This window comes from Tyto alba, unplaced genomic scaffold (genome assembly GCF_018691265.1).
Source record: "Tyto alba isolate M040663 unplaced genomic scaffold, T.alba_DEE_v4.0 Super-Scaffold_12, whole genome shotgun sequence".
NCBI lineage: Eukaryota > Metazoa > Chordata > Aves > Strigiformes > Tytonidae > Tyto > Tyto alba.
Genome location: NW_024881274.1, coordinates 2413908 through 2428439, shown reverse-complemented (window position 1 = coordinate 2428439; position 14532 = coordinate 2413908). Strand labels below are relative to the sequence as shown.

Here is a 14532-nt window from a genome sequence, read left to right as displayed (position 1 = left end):
ATGCTCCGGCACATCCCTCTTCCCTAGAAAGGCATTTCTGGGAGGCCACCTTCAAGGTGGACCTCCAGCTGCTGTCTGTGTTTTCCTCCTTCTTGAAATTTGGGGACTTTCACTGACGTAATTGTTGTCTTCATGTGGGTTAGTGCTGCCTGGGTGGACCAAGGGCTCAGCTCGTTGCACTCAGAGCATTTGGGACGGATGGCATCTGTCCCCTAATGAACCCAGCTGGGCCAGGCATCTTCTGAAGAGCCAGCGTGCTGCACTGCAGCCCTCTGCTCCTGGCACGGAGAAGGGCAGAAGGTGCTGAGCAGAAGGGCCGGGGCCCTGTGCTGTCTCGCAGGTCTCCGGGGTTGGGACGGCGGCACTCGGAGTGGGTGTGGAAATGCTGCCTCCTGCAAGGAGCTCCTGCAGCTGCCTCCTCCAGCAGCTCCCATCATCCCAACCGGGCTGCCATGGTGAAAGTTGCCGGCAACGCCCGTGCCAGTTTCTTTAATGAACTCTGCTGCAAAAATGGAAAAACGGTGGATAGGAGGCTGGGCTCCGCAAGAGGGGTGGCATGGGCAGGAGACACTTGCCACCAAAGCCACCTCTTTAGAACAAGCCTTATCGGTTCTTCAGCAGTGGCGGCTGCAGTTTTCCTGAGCCCACATTGACATTTTAAACAAAACATCCAAAAAAGTGTTGCAAGAATTGCCAGCCACTCTGCTTCTCTGGCAGTTGCAAGGCAGAGCGTTGCAGTGGGAATTTTCAGGATGAGGTTGTCTGTGTTTATTTTTGGCTATCAGGAAAGGGAAAGGAGCAAATATCACTTACGTTTTTGTGTCGCCGTTTTTCCCTCACCCTGTGCAAATTAATCCTTTCAAGCACCTTTCAAACTTATGCTCAGTAGCAAAGGAGTTGGTTGCATTCATTCAGAACTTAAAATTTATTTGTGTAGTGTTTGATTCTTACAATTTAAACAGATTCCCACGGTCACATCAATCATTTAAAATTGCACAGGCTTTTATAGCAAGAGCTTTGTCTTTCAGTTTTTAGCTCGTACTCAAAGTTGGCCTGATCTGGCCCAGGTGAGGGGGAGGAGGTAGTGATTTGAAATAATCGTTTCTGACTTGTTGCATTTGTTTGAAGTCTTGTCCTTTTAAAGGCAAAATAGGTTCACAGTACAGAGTGGGAAGATGAGGTGCATCTTATACCTCTGATGCTTTTATCACTTACAGGCTGCCTTGGAGGAGCTCGTGGGGGCAGGGAACCACCACATTGATGGCTCAGGGATGTAGCAGCCTTGGGCAGCCGCACCACGAGCTCTGTGTGTTCAACCTTGTTGTGTTCTGGACCGCTCTGAGGTTCCCCTGGGGGACACAGACCTTGTGTCACACCATCCTCGCTTTAGGCTTACTTTTCAGAGCTGCCTTTTGGAGAATCTTTAGGAGGAACCCATCCAGAAATGTGCTGCTTCTAGGGCTGTGTTTTTCTGTCGCTGCGATGCTGGGAAAGGTGGATCAGACTGGTAAACTGGGTAAACTGGACTCTCGTTACACAGGAGGGAAAAAAAAAAAAAAAAAAAAGGATGGAAGCAAGTGGAGAAATAAACTGGGAAGAAAAAAAGTGAGGGAGGAGGATTAACCAGGTCTTGTTCTTGTCGTCTGGTGGGGAAGCCAGGCAGGAGAGCCTGTGGCAGTGGGGAGGAGGTTTCCAGTCTGATACCTCCGTGTCTGTGAGCATCACCGTCATCCAGAGGTTAGGTGGGATGGCAGCTTCTGCTCTGACCGCTCTTCAGACAACTTTCAAGCTCTGCATGTGGCAAAATTGCTTGAAAGCTGGCCGTGGCTGTGGAATAGAAACCTGGCAGGCGGGAGGAACCAACTCCTACTGTATTCATTTTTTCAAAAACCTTGTGGCTTTTAAGGTTCTTTGAGTCCAGACTTGACTTTTGACCACATGTGGAAGGGAGCAGTGTACCGCTTTGATTTTCAAGATATCCCTGATGATGTCCTGCCCCCCATGACCTCACCACTGCTAATCACATGTGTATTTAGCTCAAATTTGCAGTCCGCTAAAGATTAGAGGCATAGGGAGGGATTCTCACGTCCCTAGGACTGGGTTGATATTATGAGGCTGGACTGTGCAGGGATAGTTGTTAAGGTCTACCTGACCATGAAATCCTGGAAGATTCAGGGCAACACTATATAAATAGGGCTCTTTATTTGGCTAATGGTGTAGGAGAAGCTGCTGGTCTCAGTGCAAACAAATTTGCCCATGTTCTTACAGGTCCAGGTAGAACTGGTACTTGACTTTGAAGCTCATAAAACATTAATCTTTGCCTTTCAACAAGGGACTCTTTTATCCTCCACATTCATACAGCGCCTTGTACAAGCTGTCTTCAATCTTCATTGAGCTCTCTGGACACTACCAGAATAAAAATATTAACTATAGTGGTTAATAGTTGCTGTTCCCATGGAAACACTTAACTCAGCTCTTAGTAGGTGAGTGAAGGAGTTGATGATTTCCAAATATTTGCATAATAATGTAAATGTGTTTGGAATTAAATCTCCTCAGCTGCTACCACTGGGACTACACAAACTTGGCTCTCCAGTGAAGAGCTTTGTCAAGGGCACACAGCTCTTAGCAGTGAACTTCAGCCCTTGCAATGGAGAGGGATGGGGACGGACACGGGGTGAGGTCTTCGCAGCACAGTGCCAAAGGCACGTGTAGGCATGGGGAGGTCCAGCCACAGGGATATTTCCAGGATGGAAGCAGTTGAGTTTTTAATTCCCAGTGAGTGAATATCTCCATTATAACCAGAACTGTTCCATTTGCTCCTTATCTTTAACTCTTCAGATATTTCTACCCTGGTTTTGTTGCTCTATTTTCCCTGTACCCATCCTGTACCCAGCAGCTGCTCCTTTAGTTGCATCTTAGACAATGATTTTTGTGTGTTTGAGTTACTTGACCTTTTTTCTTCAGTTGCCAACTTCTGCATCATCCCTCACACGTGGCTGCTCAAGCCGTTTCCTTTCCCAGCTGTTGGTCCCATGTTTTTCCAGGTTTTCCCGGAGCTGTCTGGAGCTCTCCCCACCAAGCTGCCGTCTCAGACATGGTGTTGCACCCCACGAAGGGCTTCACAGATGCTGAAGGTGGATCAACCTCTATCACCCCAGGGAGATCTTCACATGGAAAACTAGGCATTTCTCTGGCCCATCGTGGTGGCATTGACTCGTGTTTCCTGCCAGGGTCTGTCCCATAGAAATTAACCCCCCAAAGAGCCCTCCAGGCCCCAGTTCAGGGCCTCTGCATCCCAACCATGGCCAGGACACCCCGTAGGACCTTTCCTCATATACCTCAGGTCCCTCAGACCCTCCTTGGCACAGAGCAGTTGTGGTTCTGTGGGATGCAGGGTTGATTTTTATCAATGCCAAGCTCAAACGGTAGCATCTTATCCTGTATTTAGCCCCATAGCTGCTTTGCTTTTTGCTCCAGATTTGGAGGTGCCATAAAACCAAAATTCTCCTTCACAGCCCCGCATGAAAATAGTTGGTGCGTGGACTCAAAAAATCCTCATTTTGCTGCTGGCTTCAAGCCTCAGGATCTCGTCTTTCTTTTTTAAACTCTTCTTTGCAATTCAAATAAGAAATGAAGAAGGAAAATATTGGTTCGTAGCTTGGGATAGGGCTGCTCTGGGAGCTGCCGCCACCATGTCATTGGCATATGCTTTGTAATACAAAAAGTGATTTAATTGTTACTGACTCGGCAAACAAAATGAAGTGTATTGTCATTCTACAAAGACCTTTACTGAGTATCCATTAATATCTTGAGAAGCTGAAATATCTCGTCTAACAAGTTGCTTGTAATAGAAAAATATACCTTTTGCTTGACTGCATATGCAAGCCCATTATTTGAACATGCTAAATTTATGTGCAGCCTAATTTTGGAATAGCGAGCGTACACAGACTGCTTCAGTCTTGATTTTCAAGTGCAAAGAAAAGGGTATTTTGACTGTCTGGATGTCATGGCATCAGGCAGCCTTGCCATCTTTGGGTGTGCAAAAATATTGTGTCAGGACTGTCAAAATCATGAGGCACGTGGAAAAGAAAATGATGATAAAAAGAAAAAGAGATGGAAATTGCTGTCTTTTGAATATTACACTCATAGAATTTATATTTTCTAGCATTTTAATTTAGCCATGAGCATACTAGACATGAAAAGAGTTGGGAAGGTAATTTGTGGCTGAAGTCTTCACATCACCTTTGTGCTTTAAAGAAAGCTTTAGATATTCCGGGTGGGAATCATGATGCAAGCGAACAAAAAAGCTAGCAATCCTGCATGGAGGTAAAATACAAGATGCAAAAAATTTATACCAGGGAAAACTCTTTCCAGTAGCCGAGGGGGAAACAGCAAACCACAGACTTGGAGTAGCGAATGTGGAAGCTTCAGCCAGTTGTACATATGGCAGAGAGCCTCCCAAATTCAGCGGTTACACATCTTTGTCTCACAAGATTCGGCACCGGGGAGTGGTGGGGCTGCCGAGAATGTTTGCTTTACTGCACTTCATAGGGAAAGTGGCAGAAATGCAATCAAATATAGTAAAAGAAACTCTTAATTTATAGCAGTGACTATTTGATTGGAAAGGGAATCCACTTCTGGTTAATCTTTCTGGAGTAGTTCAGGGTATTATATAGTGACCTAACGTAGCAGCACAGTAAATTGGAGATCGCTCAGGCAACAGGGCTGTAAATAAGAAATACAGTTGGAGAGTTCTGTGTTTTGTGTTTCAGAAATTGTTTGATAAAGATGAACATTTCATACCAATTAATCAAGTAACACGCTGAATTAAAAAAAAGGGGATGAGAAACGCACTATAAAATTGCACCAAGAAGAAGCATGAAATCTATAAAGCTTGAGGCTTCAATCCACTTAGGAGACTATCACGTTGTATTATGGGCTGCTAATATTTAACTTGATAAAAAACATAGACTATGAGCCAGACTTTTATTACAGGTCATGCAGAGAAAGATCTCAAGCCTGTTTCCTCCTCAGCCAACCCATTTGGATTGCAATTTATTTTTTGCTTCTCAGTAGGGCTTTTTCACGCGGTTACGAAGTGGTGGGTACCAACCCCTGCCAGTAAACAGTGGATGCAAGGGAAAAGCATCTGTTGGTGGCTGGAGGAAGCCCCTCTCCAGGGAGTTGTGGGTTGGGAAAAGGAAAAGCCAGTGGTGTATGGTGGGAGCTCAGGGGCCAACCTCTGCCATGCCCAAGGCGCTGGATGCTCACCCTCCCCACCAGCCCATCGCTGCGGGGCAGCTGGGGCATGTCTGTAACATTCATCCAAATTAGCCAGAGGTGCAGGGTGGTTTCAGTGTCATTGAATTTCCATGCTGCTGCTTTTCTTCCTCATGAAAGCTGCCTTAATTCCGCTGATCTCTTTCCGTTTCCAAATCGAATTTAGATAAATTATATTAACATGGCTTTAATTTTGAACCAGGGTCTTTAGGCGAGCGCTGATGCCGTAGAAGTTCGCTTGGATTTGTTTGTGGCTGGTGGCTGTTCTGGGAAGGGCTGTTTGGGTCCTCCTTGAGTCTCTAAAAGGGGGAAAAGTGACAGTGGTGCCATCCACGCTGCGACAAGCAGCACTTCTCAGCCAGCCCCAACCTTCCTCCAGCTGCATCGCCCTGGGGACCAGCTCACGGTGGGGTGCTTGCAGAGCAGAGACGTGCCGTGGGACATCATGCCAACACCAGCACGAGCCTTGCTGCCTCACTTCATGCACAGCTTGGGGTAGGTCATATTGCAGAGAAGGTGCCTCTCTGGTGGCTTTTTTGTGGTGAAGAACAGGTTATCAGGGCTGTGTTGAGGGACCTGCTGCCTGCTTTGGGTTTTTGGCATCTGTAGTGGAGTATCTCCAGGACTTGCCTGAAGTTTGGGGTGCTCCAGGCATCAGTTGAAAGGGATTTGCAGCACAGATCATCCACATTCACTCCTTGCAGCCAACACCACATCAGTGCTTTTGGATTGAGACAGGGCTCTTCCTCCTCATTGCTCACAAAAGCCCTGATAACTTTGGGATCCAGCAGACAAGCCGCTGCAGAGAGGACTTGGAGGGGGCGAGGGTGACCCCATGCATGTGCGAGTGGCTGGAGGCCAGTGCTGCCAGCCCTGAAAATTCATCTCACAGAAGTTTACTGATGCGAGCACAAATTGAGAGCGTTTCCATGGTTTCTTTGATTTTTTTTATTTGTTTTTTTTTTTTTTTTTCCCCTGCCCTCTAGGATTTTGTGCCAGGCAAAACAGATTTAAACAGCATCTCCATGCTGCTGAGGTGGGTCTGTGGAACATTGTTCCTGCTGCATTACAGCATCTTATTGCAAGGATTTTTACATCAAGGAGGGACAGTTGAGTTATCTCAGGGGTCAGATGTGCCCCTACTTTCCCCAAAGCCTCCACAACCGCAGAACTTGTTCTCCAGCTGTGCAGCCTCTGTGCACCATGTGTTAATAAGCCCAAGCCCTGGAGTGTTTGATTTGCCAGCTATGGAGAGGCACAAAGCACTCGCTGTCATTTACTTCTGCATATTATTATGATTAGTAGCGGTTCTTCATAAATCCAGGCCTCCTTCTGCTCTCAAAGGATCTGAATTCAAGGGATGGAGGAGGCAGCCTGGGCTCCCCCAGGTCACAGCTGCAAACCCACCAGGCTCCTGGCGAAGTCCAAGGGGCTGTTTAGGATTTACATCGTGGGGAATCATCTGCAGGCTTTGAGCCACCAGAGTTTGGGAAGAAGCAAAAAGGGCACTGCTTTGTGCATCTGCTTCATTCACAGCTTGTGGAGTTCTAAGTGGAATCATTGAAATTAATACAAAACTCATCTGTAAATATAAAATAAGTAAGAAATGACCAGGGAATGATAGAAGTGATGGGTAGCAGAAGGTATGTGCTATGGTGGGATGGTGGTCGATGGCAGTGGGTTTCATGGGGATTCCCCATACACGTGTGCATGCAAAACCCTGAGCATGTTTCAGAACAGGAATACACTTCCTAAAAGTCTGTGTGGTTAGTGCTGACTGCAGGGCTTCTCGGAGGTTTTGCAATTTCTTTTCCATTACAGGGATGTTGCAAGCAGTTGCCTTCTGCGTTCAGCCGCGGCTGCCTTAAGGCAGCTTTTTTGCAGATGAAACTCTTGTTTGCCTTGGAAGGCTTGGTTCTCAATTTCATTTATTAATTAAAAAAAAAAAAAAAAAAAACACGAAAAGAGGAGAAGGAGGGTAAGATATGTGTAAGAGTAACTTGCCTTCTCCAGCACTTTTCAGCCTGAAGCATTTTCACCTGCTGATTAACAAACCATGTGTGTACGTGTAACAGCACAGGTGGATGAAATGCTGCTCCCTCTGGAAGGAGGCAAGACCAAAAAGGCTTATATTATTCACAGTAAGATTACATGGTGGTTTAAGATGGAGAAAATGATACTGAATTCATCTGGAAACTGCAGCGAGGAGCTGAGGAGCCAGAGGGGGATGGCTTTGCTTGGCGTTTAACTGGGATGCTTGGGTTAACGCCCTCTGTTATTACGAAAGAAGCATCCCCGAATCCTGAATTAACAGCTTTCCCTCCGATTAGCTTCAGCTAATCTTTTATTAAGGAATACCAGATAAGACACACCAGCATCTTCTCTGCGGCTTCAGGCGTGGTCTGTAGGGGATGTGGCGGTGTGCTGCCCTGCTCCCGGCTGTGTGTTGGCTCCGCACCGCTTGCAGGGCAATGCACAGATGTGGTGCTGTCATGCTGTGCCAGCGGTGATGGGCGTCCCTGCCCGGCTCCTCTCCCACCCAACACCTCGTCTCCCAGCAAGCCAGAGCAGAGAAATGAATCGTGGCTGGCGCTGGATTTCAATTTTTGCGAGAAAGGCACAAAATCAAAGTTTCGAGTAAATCAAGACAGCCACAGAGCCATAAATCTGATATCCCCCACCAGCGAGGGCGAGCCTCATGTATCAGCTGTTTATGAAACTGCAGGGTTGACCGGTGGTAATCGGTGTGTTCAGAGCCCTGCACAGGCACCTCTGTGCCAGAAATACTTCAGATTACAGTCTGCAGTGAGAGCCTGTAAAAGCAATGTAGAAGATTGAACTAGGTTAGTAATTTGTTGTGTGACATCAAACTCATCCTTAGAGAGTCAAATTATCCTCTCTGCTTATGTCCCTCTCTGAAGGAGAGCTTCGTGTGCATAAATCTCCTCTTGCTTAAATATAAGCTATTAAATGCTACCACGAAATGACTTCTACTGAACTGCATTCAGTGCTGCAAAGGGAGAACGCTCCTTTATTTGAAATGATGCGAAGGTTTGGCATTACCAGGCAGCAATAATTAACCAAGGCAATAGAAAAACACCCCAAACCCCAGTGACACAGGGTTGATTCATCCTTCTGAAGACTTGAACATCCAAAGAGATAAATGGTACCTATAAATCAGCAGTGGCCTTGAGCATAAATAACATTGAGGAGTTTGGACCAGAAGAAGTCGTTGCGTTTTTGCAGTAGGAAACTCTGATCTCGGATCAACTCATCAAAGGCAGCTTGACCTTTAGGAGGCTGGATGGTGTCACCTAAAGGGAGGCATAAAATGTGCTGCATCTTGGACCTTTTCCTAATGAGAGCAAGAATTCATTCAACTAGCCAGGTTTCCCAGGGAGAAAAGGTCAATGTTATTTCCACCTTCCACCAGCCCCTTGACAACCAGAGCATCCACAAAATTAGACTGCCACTAAAAATTAATTATGTTTGCCTGAGCACACTCATCAATAGAGCCGGAGTGAAGAGAGGCAGCTCAAAGGTTACTTGGGTTTTTGTGTCTGGGCTGTGTCATTTAAAGTTGTCACATAACTGATATACTTGCGTTTGTGGTGAATTGCTCTCCGGGGCCTCTCAATGTTATCGTGGAGCTGGAGAGTGCCAATGCAGTTGTTGAAAAAGCTATTTTTATTCTTTTCGCTATGTAGCAGGTACTGCTGTTTCCATGTGCCCAAGAAGTTGTCAGGGGCTGATCCAGACTCAGATTGCCCCAAGGATTGATGTTGGCCATCCAACACGGCTTGTGGAATGAAAGGACTTGGAGCAGGGGGAGATTTCAACCTGGTATTAAAATCAAATAGTTGTTTGTTTTTAATAAATATGGAGAAATGTTCATTTGTAGCCAGTCTTTTAAGCTTTTGGATTTCTGAGCCTAAGACAGGTGCATTTTTTTAGCCATCGAGAAGAACATCTCAACAGCTTTGGCAGCTGGTAAGCAAACACAAGCCCGTGGGCTTTTTGCAAGGGATTTCCTCGCTGGGCAGCACAGGCGAGTCAGTAGCATCCCCATGTTTTGTCCATCAACCCCTCTGGTCCTCAAGATGAGCCTGACGCTGAGGTCCTGGCCCAGGAGCTCGTCTAAGGAGTGCACTTCAGCCCATCCTGGTGCAAATCAGCACATCGTGCGACATCCTCTAGGTCCAATTTGTACCAGTTTAGCAGTTAGACATGTAGAATTAAAGAAAAAATAAATCATGGTGCGTGCCTGCTGCAGGTATCTCATCTCCTCCTTTCCCAGCATCCAGTCCCCTGTAATGTGCAGAGCAGTTAAGACGTGGCTGGGAAATCTGCTCCTATTCCCGTGTTCCTGCTCGAGAAGGTGTGTGAGCTGCTGTGACAGCAAGGCTTTATCCTCTGTAGGACTGGTGTTAACAAGCACAGTCAGACATCCCCAATCACATAATGTTGTTAAGGCTGTAAATATGTATCAATGACTTAAGGAGAAAATCCTTTAAGGGATGTAGATGCTTCAAAAGCTTTTCATAAAAACAAAAAACAAAACAAAACAAAAAAGTCAGAAAATGTTCATTTAAGGGCAAAACTAAAGGAATAAAAACTAGAAGCTGGCTTTGGGAAATCTGGTAAAGCAGAGATAAGGCACCTAAAATCAGCACAGATCCATATTTTAAAGCAGTGCCACACAGCATTAAAATTAAATATGCATTTCATGCAGCGGCTTTCATTTCAGTCTCTGTGGCTGATGTGTAAAGTTAAATGTCCATAGCAGAAATACGAGTGTTCAACATAACGAGAATTCATGGGGTAGAAAGGAGACATGAGAAGGAGCCTGGCATGGCCAACACTGGGGCTGTCAGCCAGTGCCCGAGCGGCTCGCTCCGAGGTGGCGAGGCTGGGGGGCTCCTGTCGGCAGCATCACCCTTTGCCGTCCCAGGAGCTGCAAAAGTGCCTACAAATATCACGGTTTTTATTATTGCTGTTTTTTTCTGAGCGCTGGGAGTGAGTATCAGTGACTCTGGTGAGGTTTTGGGATGTTCTCTGGCAGGCACTGATTTTAAGTGAGGATAATCCAGGTCATTACTCCCTTCTCTGGTTGAGCCTTCCCTGAGTGTCTTCCTTTCCCTCCTGGAAGACAGAGCTCTGCGCATACTAATCAATCTCATGGAGGCACCAGGAGATTTTGTGGCTGGAAAGCACTTTGAAGATAAAAGTCTTTTGCAAGCGCTAATTAAATTTAATTGTATTAATCTCTTTGGTGCAGGGATCATCATTTTGCTCTGACTTCGTCCAGCCTGTAGCAGCACAGGCTCTGGTTGACATTTGAGACCTCCCAGGCGCTTCCTGCACTGTAGTCCCTGTGCGGTGTAAAGCTGTGCTGAGGATGATGGTGGAGGGGGTTTCCCCTCCTGTAGGTGCTCTGGTATTGTTTAATTTGTGCTGAACTCCTTGAGTAGAGCTCAACAGTCTTCTCTTAAAAACATCATTGCTTCAGGCAGCTCCAAAGGAGCGAGTAATCTGTCTTTCCTGAGATACGGAGTAAATAAAATGTGTCTTTCCTGAGATATGCAGGGCTTAGTGAAGGGAATCGAGGAGCCCCAGTGCCCACACACCGTGTAGAAGCACTCCGTGAGGGATTCCTGCATCTCTTGGCAGCTGCTCCTTACCACATTTCATCATCAGGCAGCATCACCAAATTTTCATTGTCCTTTCAGTTACAGCTCGCTCCTTGCTTGTTTACAAGACAAAATAGCCAGCGGTCTGTGTTGAGCACCTCTGTCGAAGAGCACAGATGTCTCTGGTTGTGCTGTGCCTCGTGGCAGTAATACAAAGTGCTCGAAGGACTCACACATGGCAGAGAGCATCTAAAGTGTGCTTCTGGATGGCTGAAGAGCAGGTAAAGACTATCTCAGCAGAACAGACGAGCAAAGGGGGGGAAAGAAGAGTTGTGATTAGTTATTCAGCTTTTATGGAGGTTAAAAGGAGGGCAGGAAAGAGTCAAGCTCGTCTCTCATCAGCCTGCGAGCAGTTCATTTCTGCAACTGTATTTACTAGATCCATGATGGTTGGATGTGTGTGGGAAATATGAAAGGGAAGAAAAAAGCATGAGTGTTGCAAGGTCTTTATATAGCTCTGCTGTGTCTGTGCTGCCAGAGCCCCAGCCGTTGCAGAGCTATGGTGGTGGCACCTGCAGCCACCTGAAGGCTTCTGGTGCGCGGGCTTAGCGGCAGCAGCTCTGGGCTTCACTTGAGGTGGTTGAAACGGGGAGGGAGCTGATAGTGTCTGGTTTAGAGAGGATGAAGGGGAAACGCTGGTAAGTCCTCAGGTATGAGGAGGACTAAGCTGGAGAGAAAGGGAAGGACAAACCGTGGTGGGTAGGTGAAGGATGAATGGACTTAGGTGGTAGATAGGACACCGGGTGAAGCTCTGGGAAGATGTCTTCCTCCTCTTGTGCCTTGGGCCCGTAATGGAGTGAGGGAAGCTCATCTTCAGTGGGGCCGGGTTAGATGACGGTCCCTGGGAGGAGGCTGGGGCTCCATGACGCAGCCCTGGGGCAGGAGGTTGGGTTTGGTGGTCCCCCCAGGGCTCCTCCAGCCTTGGCTGTGGAGACAGGTTGCTCAGTGCCTGTGGGGACCCTGGCAGGATCTGTCCCCCGCTGCCCTGCAGGGTGATGTGGGATGATCTTACTGATGCCATGCACTGCTGGCACATGGGCATCTTCTGTTTCTTCAAGACACGTTTCTAATGCTTTGAAGGCTGCTTTCATTTTTTGATGAGGTGAGATGTGCCAGGTCACGCCTGTTAACAGGTCTGGATGACTTTCCTGTTCACTGACAGCAGAGAGAGACCGCAAAGCCACCTAGCAATAATAAATGAGCTGTTTTAGAGCTGCGTGGTATGCAGCAGCACCACTACCTGGGAAGAAACCCAAGCATGTTGGGGCTATCTAGGGTTGGTTTTGGCATGCTGCCACCACTGATGTATACTTTGCTACCAAACTCCCTGTGAAACTGGGGAGCTTTAGAAAAGAGGACACTGACTGTGTTTTGTTTATCAATTTTAATATTTTTGTTGTGGTTATTACTTCCACTACTACTATTTAAGGAGAAGCTTACAAAGATTAAGAGAGGGAAATGCCATCTGCAGAGTTTGGCCAAGTGACAAATTATACTACATGATGTCGTTAACTCAAATATTTTGGAGAGTGTGAACAGCAGAGAAGGGAAGTGATTGCCATTGCCTTCTCTCAATTATAGACATACAAAAGGAAAAGTCTCTTCCAGTGGAAGGCCAGTATGAGAAAAGGAAAATAAGTGTCTTTGGAAACGGGGATGGGAAAAAAGTTTTCGCTGTTAAACAGATCCTGAAGTGTGCCAGGCACCTGGAGGCAGAAGTCCTTATCTTTATGGGGAAAGTCCAAAGACAGACAAGGATTCGTGCAGGAGCCTGGAGAAAAAGGGCTCTCAGCCAGCTCTGCTTTTCCTTGCGATCTGGTCACCTTTGGTCCAGGGCAAGAGACTATCAGCTCACAGGGACGTTGTTTTTGAAGGCTCCCTTTCAGGCGAGGAACCCAGTTTCCACCAGTTCTGATCACCATGGCACTGTGCACCCAGCGCTGGCATTTCGGCCAGCCAGCATCCTCCCCAAATGAGTTCATTTTGTGACACTTCAGCAACTGCCACAACGTCTGAATCTAGTCCAGGCTGCTGGTCCCTGTGCGGGAGCACAAGGTCCCCCCGATTTGCTCCCCATGATCCAGGCTGCTTCACAGGTGGCCTGTCTCCATCACTTCACCAACCTCTTCCTCAAGATGTCCAAGGCACAGAGGTTTGACTCCCATTTAATTCCAGGTTTAATTCCAGTTGCTGAAGCAGCTCTGGTGTAGCCACATCACAAGGGATGTCAGAGCTGATTCTGGGGGGGAAAAGGGCAAAAAATCCTGTTTATTTCAGCAATGTCCTGATTGAGATGCATTTTTCACACTCAAAGCTCTTACCCGAGCATGTTCCCAAGGGGAAAATTGACAGATTTTAACGTTACACAGCAGTTTGTTATACTCCATCCCAGGAGCCAGGAGCAATTTATCTTCAGTGTCTCATCGTAATGCCCTTCAGTGCAGATACTTGTTTCTATAACAGTAGTAATGGGCTTGCAAGGTTGTTTGTATAGCGTTGCATGGTCTTCCATAAATATTTCAATAATAAAAACAATAATTAAGCATTATTGCTGCAATACAAGTTAGTATTGAACTTGTGAAATCTGCAGCCTCACAAAAGCAAGAACGCTTGCATTCCTGGCTCCTGGCTCCATCCCACGTCACTGCAGCCAAGGGAGGAGAGCTGGTCTTTGGACAGGAGTGGACCAAGGGTCTGGGGGCTGGATTTGGTCATTTTGGTGCCCCAGGGTGGGCTGTTGACATGCAGGAGCCTGCGTGAGCCCAGGGCTGTTCCCGTAAGGATGCTGAGTGGGTCCCATGGGCCCAGGGACACTCTCGCTCTGCTGGGGCAAGAACTGAGGTTTCCAGAGGGGAAATCTTTTCTTGTTGTTGGAGCTGGGTGTCTCTGAAACATAACAACGCAGATCTTCGGGGCTAGGTAAGAGTGGGGAGATGGGGGAGGCTGCCTTTGCATCTTCATAACCCCGAGGGTCTGTTCCCCTGCCCGGCTCCCCGATGATTTTGCTTCCTGGGTGCAGAAGCGGTTGCAGAGCCGGCGCAGTCATGCGCGGTGCCCACCAGGACAGTGGAGGACCTTAGCCTTTGACCAGGAACCTTACAGCCTGGACGTGAGCTGGGGGGCTGTCTGTGAGCCTTCGCAGCCAAAATCCCTTTGGGCTTTGAAAGGGCAACGCTTCTCCTCGAAGAACAGATGATTGTATCCTGGCTCCAGTACCGCGATGTGGTATTTAAGCTGTCCACGCTGGCAATACAGTTTCTCCACAGCCCTGTATTGTTGGCTCCAGAACTTTTGATTTCCAGATTAAACTTATTCACTGTCAATTTATCCTAGTTTGGATTTATTTTTTTTTTTTTACAAATATTTTCCTGTCGGTGGAAACACTCTGCTCCCGTCTGGTGTTTGCCTTTGATGTATTTATAGAGAGGATTCATAGCCTTCATCTCGCCAGACGATGCACAACCCAAGCTGTGTTGGACTCCTCCCAAATGCTGGGTTTCCTGCTCCTCTTCCCATCCCAGCAGCTTTGGTGTGCTCTTTTCCTCGTCTCCATCAGTCAGGC

General features: G+C 47.2%; 1 protein-coding gene across 3 annotated transcripts in view; it reads left to right on the top strand.

The window, feature by feature from the left end:
• ASIC2 (acid sensing ion channel subunit 2) overlaps nucleotides 1-14532 on the top strand; it is a 507564-nt gene that overhangs the window by 458322 nt on the left and 34710 nt on the right. The gene's annotated exons all lie outside the window — the stretch shown is intronic.